Source organism: Bactrocera dorsalis, chromosome 3 (genome assembly GCF_023373825.1).
Source record: "Bactrocera dorsalis isolate Fly_Bdor chromosome 3, ASM2337382v1, whole genome shotgun sequence".
Classification (NCBI taxonomy): Eukaryota; Metazoa; Arthropoda; class Insecta; order Diptera; family Tephritidae; genus Bactrocera; species Bactrocera dorsalis.
The window spans coordinates 48,171,946-48,181,962 of record NC_064305.1 but is presented as its reverse complement, the minus strand read 5'-3'; the positions used below and the strand labels follow the sequence as shown (position 1 = coordinate 48,181,962).

The 10,017-nt window shown below is 40.1% G+C and overlaps 1 long non-coding RNA gene across 1 annotated transcript; it reads left to right on the top strand.

Annotated features, from left to right (window-relative positions):
• The first annotated feature begins 282 nt into the window (after positions 1-282).
• On the top strand, positions 283-8,920 carry LOC125777237 (uncharacterized). The gene is made up of 2 exons (XR_007422197.1): positions 283-7,373; positions 7,450-8,920. It is a non-coding gene; the product is annotated as an uncharacterized LOC125777237 (long non-coding RNA).
• The last annotated feature ends 1,097 nt before the right edge of the window (positions 8,921-10,017 follow it).

Sequence of the window (10,017 nt, the reverse complement as noted above, 5' to 3'; positions counted from 1 at the left end):
CCTAATTACAGCACAGCAGATATCACACTGGTAAAGGTGGAACAGAAGGAAAATCCCTTCTTGCAGTATATTCTGAATAGCAATCTAAGTATATGCAACAAGGGCGATAAGTCAACCTTTATTTTCCCAAGCTCTGATAGGTTTCCGGGGTGGGAGGAAGTGCTGGACCTCACGCTATCAACAGAAACAGGCAGTCTCCTTGTGGATAACTGGAGGGTATCCGATGAGCCTTCTATGTCGGATCACTTCTGGATACTCTTCAGCATCCGCGAGAAACACAGAGTCCCTAGAAGAACAGCGTGGGAAAAAATTTACCAGTATAGTAACAAAATGCCTTGAAAAGGGAGGCAATAAGAGTATCAGTAATCCTCAGGAACTAGATTCAGAAGTAGAGAAGTTGGAAAAAATCTTAACCACAACTTTCAATAAGTCCACTTCGCTAAGAAAGTCTCTTCCTTGGTGGAACAGTGAACTCAAGAATTTGAGAACACACACATCCATTTAAAGATATTATGAAAAGATACAAAAAAGCAATCAGGAAAGCTAAAAACGACTCATGGCGATCTTTCTGCACATCAATAGAAATTCGCAGAGAGCTTGGCTGAGCAAAATGCTATCCAAAGATCATATTAATACTGCCTACATTAGGACGGAGGGAAATGATTGGACCTCCTCGGCAAAAGAGTCTCTGGAGGTACTAATTATTTACAACGCACTTCCCCGGGAGTAAGCAAACACCTTCAACGAGGGTTCAACCAGAACCACCGTTAAACACAGCTGATTATATTGCCAAATAGTAGACAAAAGCAAAATCAAACATGCCATAAATAATTTTGCACCATTTAAATCGGCAGGTCCTGACGGGATATGCCCATAATGCTGCAAAAACTGGTAGAACCAATAGTTCAAAGGCTTGAAAATATATACAAAGCTAGCATTCAACTATCTTACATCCCAAGAAGTTGAAAAAGAAGTAAAGTTGTGTTCTTTCCAAAACTAGGCAGAAGAACACACGAGAATGCCAAAGATTTTAGACCTATAAGCCTTATCTCCTTTATGCTGAAGGTACTAGAAAGGCCAATAGATTTACATGTAAGAACAATAATGACTCATAATTTATCGAAGTCCCAACAAAAAAAAGGGCCGATCAACCAAAACTTCCCTACACGAGGTGATAAGTGTAATTGAAAAATCACTACACACAAACAATACACCATGGCTGTTTTTCTAGACATAGAGGGCGCCTTCAATAACATAGAAGTATATGCTATAATTAATTTTCTGACACATGGTGGCATAGATGACACTGTGTGCAGATGGATACTATCTATGCTTGAGAATAGAAGGATTATAGCTTCAAACGGCGCTGCAACACAAACAAGTTATGTGAGTAGAGGGACGCCTCAAGAGGGGTCCTCTCTCCGCTTCTATGGGTTGTAGCCCTGAACAGAATACTACACCAACTAAACGGTGGAGGAGTGAAAGCAGTAGCATATGCAGCCGATATAGTGTTGTTGGTATCAGGCATGTTTCCTTCAACAGTCAGCGAGTTTATGGAAAGAGCACTTCGAAACCTAAGACTAAGAACAATGAATTAGAAGTTAACCCGAACAAAACGGAACTGATGCTATTCACAAGCAGAACCATAATCCCTCAGTTTCAACTTCCGGTACTAAACGGTACAACACTCACTCTGTCCCACACAGCTAAATACTTGGGGGTGGAGATTGACACCAAACTGTCCTGGAAAATAAATATAGAAAAAAGAATAAATAAAGCATACATGGCCTACTATACTTGTAAAAAAATCGTCAACAAGAATTGGGGCCTCAAACCAAGTGTAATCATGAGGATGTATACGGCTGTCATAAGACCTATACTTACGTATGGAGTTCTGGTATGGTGGCCAGCGCTAAACAAACGATACAACATTAAAAAATTAAATGGAATACAAAGAGCAGCATGTTCAGGTCATGTCCGACTGATGCGCTCAATGTGGTAATGAACTACCCACGGACACTTTTATTTACAAAACAGCAGCTTTTGCGGCGATAAGAATAAAAGAATTGGGTGGTTGGAATCAGCAAAACTACGGACATAATGTAATCCTAAACAAGCTACCCATTAATAAATCAAACTACATTCTCCCAAAGCTGGATTTCAATAGAAACTTCCAGGTGAGGATACCATCTAGACGAGAATGGAGAAGAGGTTAAATAAGAGAGGAGGATACCATCTCAGTCTATACCGACGGGTCCAAAATGGACTGCGGAATAGGCACGGGGGTATTCTCCGCTGATCTAGGCATATCTTCCTCTATACGTCCACGGACTCAGCTAGTATCTCCCAAGCAGAAGTACTAGGCAAAGAAAAAGCCTGCGAAGTTCTATTAGAAAACCACGAGAAGATACATAAAGCAACTGTATTAACAGATAGCCAGGCGGCGCTCCTGGCCTTATCCTCACCCATGACAAATTCCAGCATAGTTCACAACTGCAAGAAAGCACTAAGCTCAATAAAAGACAAGCTCCAACTAGACTTGATCTGGGTTCCCGGCCACAGGAACATTTTCGGTAACGAAAATGCAGACGAGTTGGCAAAGGCAGGAGCTCTCCACAACGAATCCGAGGCGAAGCTAATACCAAGCCAAAACTTTACAAAATGCATCATAACTACCACAACAGGGCACAAGCCATTTGGGCAAAATGCGTCCAAAATGGGTATGCCCTAAAACGACATCTGCCGAGGCTGCGGAGTAGCAGGGAACAAGGAAACAAATTTCCACTTTCTCTGCGAATGCCCCGCTCTAGGACAGATCCGACACAAAACACTTGGAATCCATCAAGCACAAAACCTTGAAGGGATTTCTACCAAAAGTATATCAGACATAGGTAGTTTCATCGAAACCTCAAAATGATTTGAGAGAGAAAGTGAAACGTAATAGCAGATACAGGAGGTTCTACGAATAGTGTATCAAAATGGCACATCAAGTGCTAATTGAGCCCGATAGATAATAGGGCTGCACTGCTACCTACCTACCTAGAAATATTACACGAAATATTACTTGTCATATTGAACGGTGTTGCAGTCAAAAATCAGGAACTACCAATAACTTTTGAAAGATTATTTACGGTGAGTTCATACTCATAATGTAATCAAGCTCTTAAAAATTTACAAATTAAATAAAGAATCAAAACAGGTTTCCTATGTAAATCAACTAGTTTTTATTATTAATGTTTTTGGAGTCGTTTTTGCCTTCAGTGGGACATGGAACTGAAGGAATGCTTCTTTGCTATTTCTTCAAAACTTGAAAGGCAATGTCGCTTTTTCGTGTTGCTCCAGAAAATCAATATCATTTGCGAACTACACACAAAGCTAACAAAAAATGATTTGAATCGGAAAAGTTAATTTTAATGCTAGTCAGCTAAATGTACTGTTTGTTTGTAAAAGTTTAAAAGAATTACGACGTTATCAATAGTAATTTTGCGAATTTAAAGTCTCGCCAAAAGGTTTTGTAATGGTTTTATAATTTAAGCTGTACTACTAACAACTATAACAAACAGCTATAATAAACACATATTTATCATCGTATGAAAAGAACGTTTAAAAAAATATTTACGGTTTGGTTTCATCAAAACTGTATAAACTAATGAGTTATTTCTCGAAAAGAAAAAAAGCTAATTTTGGTAACATAATTTAATACTTCTACAGTTGTTGAAAACTTTTCCGTACTTTGTTTTTATTGTTTTTGCAGCGAAGGGCTATCCATATCGATGTACCCCATTTTTTTACAGAAGGAAAACAGAAACTTCTCTCTATGGCATTTATTTTTTGAAGATTATCTCTTTTAAATGTTGGTAACTACATCTTAGATAGTCCATCCGTTGAATACAATTTTCGATGATTCCTTTGAGCATTTCCACTGTTGACTGGCAAACGACACGAGTGATGGTTTGCTTCAAGGTCTGAAACGAAGCGGGATTGTGCGCATATTTGTAAACCTTAGCTTTTACATATCCCCACAGCAAAAAGTCTAACAGTCTGATATCACACGACCTTGTGAGCAATAAATCCATTCATTAATGCGATGTGTACAAAGTGGGGCCATGTTGTTGAAACAAATGTCGCCGAGATAAATAGCCTAAATTTCAGGCATCAAATAGTAGGTTATCGTGGCTCGTTAACGGTCATCATTTTTGAACAAATATAGACCAATCCACCGGTCGACCCACACCAAACCATTGCTTTTTAGATGAAATGGCGGCTATTGAAACCGTCCAGGTTGTTCTTCATCGCAAATATGCCAATTTTGCTTGTTTACATACCCATTGAGCAAGAAATGGTTTTTGCACATGCTGTATTTTCTATGCTTTCGTTTTAAGATTTAGACGTACAATGCACTAAGTCGTTCCATAGGTCAGTCCGAGTTGCTGCGAACGGCGCCAAATCGGATTGGTGTAGCGACTAGTATGCCCAGTAAGCCGATTATTCTGACCAAAAGTTGAGTGCAGCTCACGAATTTTCGTAATAAAGAGGAAGTCTCTCCAAGATGAAATGCCAAACAATACTAAACATTAATAATATAACAGCTTGACACGACTAACGCGTAAGATATCAAAAAAATGCTATTGAAAAAAGTACCTCCTCTTGGATCACCCGTTAAAGACCATTTCTGGGGAGAGGGAAAGCTCAATAATAACTGCCCCTTAATGGTAGCTATAGAAGACGAGCTGTTTGAACGGTGCGGACCATAGGGAAAACGATGTTGGATGAGTGTTTTTGGTGGGACATGCAAAGAGCCAGCATCACACGGAATATATGCGATAGATGTATATATAGTATGTCAGGGACAGTTCTGGAAAGGTAGTAGTTAAATCTAAAATAATAAGGTAAATAGAAACGGGCCCCAAAAATTTTGGCGACATCCAAATTAAGAAAAATGGACCAGGGATGGTAAAGCGATTACATAACCTCTGTTAATCAAATGTCAACCTCAACTCCGCGTCTTACCCCCTGTTTGTCAGCGAACAAGGTTTTTTTAATAGCAGGCCTGGGGGCTGCAGTCGGCATCTCGACAACAGAATCGGGTTGGCACGCTGATAACCTGTTAATTTCAAAATCACTTTAACAAGTCTCAATAAAGAAGGTTCGAATTAAACAAACGCCCATCAAGCTAACGACCTGCATTGAAAATATGACAAGATTCCGAACATGGAATATAGTAGTATAACCTAGGGTGGGTCGATTCCGGACTTTTTTCGATTCGGGATTTCTAATAGTGCGGAAAAGTTGCCTTAGTACTTCCTGATTCCAATGCAACTTTTTGTTTGGAGATCGGATTGCATCTTCAACCCCAACTCTGGCCTTGAAATTTCGGAAATTCGCCTAAAATCGTGAAATTGTCTACCTAGCGCCTGAAATACGCATCTCATGGCAAAATGTATAAAACAAAAGTTATTTGTCATGTCATTTGCTACCGAAATGGTATATGTGATCATGGCCGTAGGACGAACCGTTCCCGATATACGAGCGAAAAGGCGGCGCCCCACAGCGCAAGGTGAAAATTGGTGCAGCTCTCAGCTAACCTGTATTGATCACCCAGAACCCACCGCGTGGAGGTGGCTGCTCTTCGGGTTCCTCCCAAGCCCAACCCAACCAACCAACCATATGTGTATGGCTTGTTTTAATCTGAATCTGTGTCAAATTTATTGATAAAATCAGATTTTGTATTAAACTTTGGCACTTGTTGCCTAGATTTCAGTGTAGAGCGTATAAAACGATCACGAGATTGGGGGCCAATAACTTTAGAAGATGCCTCTGTCACCAGTTTGACGGTTCTCTCGACTGCCACGGTGTGAGAGAGGAATTCACTAAATTTCCATACCTCTGCAGTGTCTCCCGACAGCCCTTTTATGAGTTCTTCGTTAGAAACTGAACAAAGAACTGGTGAAACAGTCAAGGTAATAGTCTTCCAGTTAATCATATCGTAATAATTATTAGCTTTGAAATGCTATTAGCTTTGGCACTTTATTACATCTATCCCTTCCATTTACAGTGTCAGACTCTGCTTCTCTGGCTGCCAGAAGACGGTCAAGGGCCAACTTTCTGACTTCTATCCGTTCGTCAGTCATCATACTAAGGAGAGTGTTTTCTGGAAGACCAAAGAAAGCATTCTGTTGAATGGATGAATCGACAACCTTGCGCAGTTTAACAGGTAAGTATCTCAACCTTTGAATTGTAGCATAGAGATGGCGCGAGCCATCTTTGATTGAACTGTTGAATCTTATAGAGCACCACAAAGGTGAGTAAACTGTAAGTATGTACTTGACCAAAATCTTTATTTCCTTTGTTGGTTTGTCAGTAGAAATGTATAATCTCAGAATTCTATTTGCACAGGTGAGCCAGCGAGATTTGCACATGTTACCTGGATGCATCGACGCTAAATCTGAGGACCATTGACCGGAAATAACAGCTTCTGATATATTATAGAGATAAGCTTGGTCTGTGCTAAGTAGGGTCGGATTAATAACCTCAGAAGGTAATTTGCAGGATGGAAAACTTTCAAATTTGACAACAGGCAACTTCTCATAATCAGGGAGCAGTTAACCTAAGTCGCCAGAGAATGTATTTGGATTCTTTGAGACACCATCTATGTGTTCGAAAAGAGCACGAAATAGAAGTTCGTTAAAATGTAGAAGACAAACAACCCACTGTAATGGCCTACCTATTCTTTCTTCAAGTTTCCGAATGATTCCACCTTTCCAACCTGTGTTCGTGTTGGTGCCATCAGCACCGACAACTTCTAGATGTTCCACATCAACTGAATTGTCTTTTAAATGTTGCCATATAGCTTGCGTCTCATCCTCAGCTGACCCGGAAGGAGAGGTGACGTGGCCAAAGTAATGACAACCAGGTTCCGCTATAAGAGAAATATGTTCCTCTTTGACAGTATCGCGGTAGTACTTTTCACCTTCCCTGACTTCTGTAAGTGTATTGTCTTTGCGGCCGTCAAAATACAGCCCATATACAGAGTCAATACTTTCGGTGTTTTGGAGCTTAACTCCAACACTTTTTTGCCCGACTAATCTTGCATTTGTCAGTGACATAGTTAGCCTGATCCTCTGTTATCAAACCTACTTTTTTTGGCATCCAGAAAAGCAGATGAAACAATCAAGGCCGCTGCTCTATCACTTACTCCAAATCTTTGGGCAGCTAAAGCAGTGTGTTCTAATACTAATGTGTTTTGTTTGGTTTTAGAGGATGGAAGAGAAAGTTCATCATCAGAATCCATGTGCGACGCACCTACATTGTTGTCGTCTGTATGAGAGTCTGGCTGATCTGAATGGTCACGAGTTCTAGCTGATACTTTTCTGGTAAGTGTTGATGTTGAATGACGTTTTGAAAGCTTTTCTTTACGTTCATTTTTCTTTGTAATCTTTTTTGTTTCAGGTAGATCAACACTTCCAATGCGACCAATTCTTCTGGTTCTCTGGTCCAAGAGAAATGGTTGTTCATTGATAGGAACTTTCCTTTCCTTTGGACAAGTGCAAGAAGAAAAATAAATGCATTTACAAGCAGCGATGTCAAATAATTTTCCGGCAGAAGAGACAAAGTCGTCTCTTTTAGAGCTCAAACCTATTGGGTTCCTCAAAAACATTTGTTTAAGAGTCAGAAATTTCTTATGGTATGTGGTGAGCATTTGTAGAACTCTGGTGTGTGAAACTATCGGAATAGATGACTTTTTGAAAGTATTTTCAACCTTTTTTGCAACTATTTCTGTAACCTCTTTACTCCTAGGTTCATAGTTGTCGCCTCGAAGTCGCCCTATACGAAATCTTTCAAACTGATAACACAAAAGAACATCCTGGTAAGTAGGTAACTGGGACTCAGAGAGACTGTACGGATATATGCCAAACACAGGACATTTCTGTCTAAATTTAAATTTAGATACAGACATTTTGAGTTCTGTTTTCTGTTGAGAGAATATAAGTGATAGCACTCGGCGAAATCAACGACAAGAGTGAAGGAACTCGATGAAAATATATTTATGTGGAGACCAGTCCGAACGTGTCGTATGGCGCAGGGAAATGAATGTAAGTGATAGAACTCGGCGAAATCACCGACAAGAGTGAAGGAACTCGATGAAGAAATATATATGTGGAGACCAGTCCGAACGTGTCGTATGGAGTAGGTGAATGAATGTGAGTGATAGCACTCGGCGAAATCAACGTCAAGAAGTGTGGCCGCAAGCCGATTTTCACCTTGCGCTGTAGCGCGCCGCATTTTCGCTCGTATCTCGGGAACGGTTCGTCCTACGGCCTTGATTACGTATAGCATTTCGGTTGCAAATGACGTGACAAATAACTTTTGTTCAGGCGCTAGGTAGACAATTTCACGATTTTAGGCGAATTTCCGAAATTTCAAGGCCGGAGTTGGGGACGCGTCGTCGCAACCGTCGAAGGGCAAGATGGCAAGGTGCGAGTCGCAGACGTAGCGACCAAGACAAGCACAATTATGCGTCCTATCCGTAAACAGGCCTTTCTTCCAAAGTAGGTGGAAGGAATCTGATCCTGTCACGGTGGCCGGTGTTGCGTCAAGCGACATATTTATACCTAAAGCAAGAATAATTTAATGAATTGTAAAATATTGAATATTAAATTATTAAAAATTAAATGAAGAAACTCTATTATATAAAATATTTACACTAATAATGCATTAATAATACTAATCTATTACTTACTTTAATACTTATCTTAACAACATAAGCTTGTACATTGTTTAACGAAAGATAATTACTTACCCCTTTTGTTACACATACTTACATTACCACTAGATTAAGCCTTATGTTTAAGATTTAGGCTAAGCGATTCCTTAAAACGGAATAAGAATTGAACTGAATATGAATTGAACTGTGAAACCATACGCACGTGTTTTAAATTGTCGGTTATTTTATTATTAATTCCATTTTTCGATACAGGAAATTTGGTGTTTTTTTTTATTTTAATCCGGCATCCCCACGTAAAAGTAACTTTTCGAATCTCAAAAAGCTTGAGAAATTTCGACATATTTAAGTAACCTCATATTGATAATTAAACAGCATAACGATACATACCAAAGTGTATTTAAAGAATACTTAAAACCAAAATATAATCTGGTACATTATCCATCTATAATATAAAAGTTAGGATCTTTAAAATTTCGACATATTTAAGTAACCTCATATTGATAATTAAACAGCATAACGATACATACCAAAGTGTATTTAAAGAATACTTAAAACCAAAATATAATCTGGTACATTATCCATCTATAATATAAAAGTTAGGATCTTTAAAATATTTATGGTCAACTAGATTCGAGGCTGTACAACGTCCGGTGTGTTTAACGTGGGTACCTGGTGACGACAGCCTTACTCCACGCCGCTCAAAAGCAGAAGCAGGTCCAGAGGGGGTGCACCTAACAAAACCTGCATCGCATCCGTTGAGACGGTGCGACATACAGCAAGCATGCAAGTATCATACAGCGCTGGATTGAGAATTGTTTTTTAGGCCCCGAGACAGTCGTGGCTGCCTCCCACCATACAGCGCCTCCGAGACCCCAGTTACTGCTCAAAATGTGGGGTATTTTGCCTACGATTGCCTGCAGTCGCCCCTTCACATTCGTCAAGTGTGCAGTAAAACTTATCCTTTCACTCATGCTCAACCCCAAATATTTGACTTGCGTCATATATCTGATGCTGACCCCATTCACACGGAAAAATCGGTGGACGAACCGGTGACAATCTGCCCTTAATCAGCATTGTCGCCGCTTTTTCCCTCGAATGTCCACCCCCACACCTACACCCCACGATCTCTAAGAGATCTCCCCCCGCCCGCTCTACCTCAGACCGCGAGCGACCTTCCACCGTAAGAAGAAGATCGTCCGCATATGCACAACACTTACAGAGTGGCTACAGCTGCCCAAGCAGAGTGTCCATCATAAGGTTCCAAATATATGGACCACAGATGGAACCCTGGG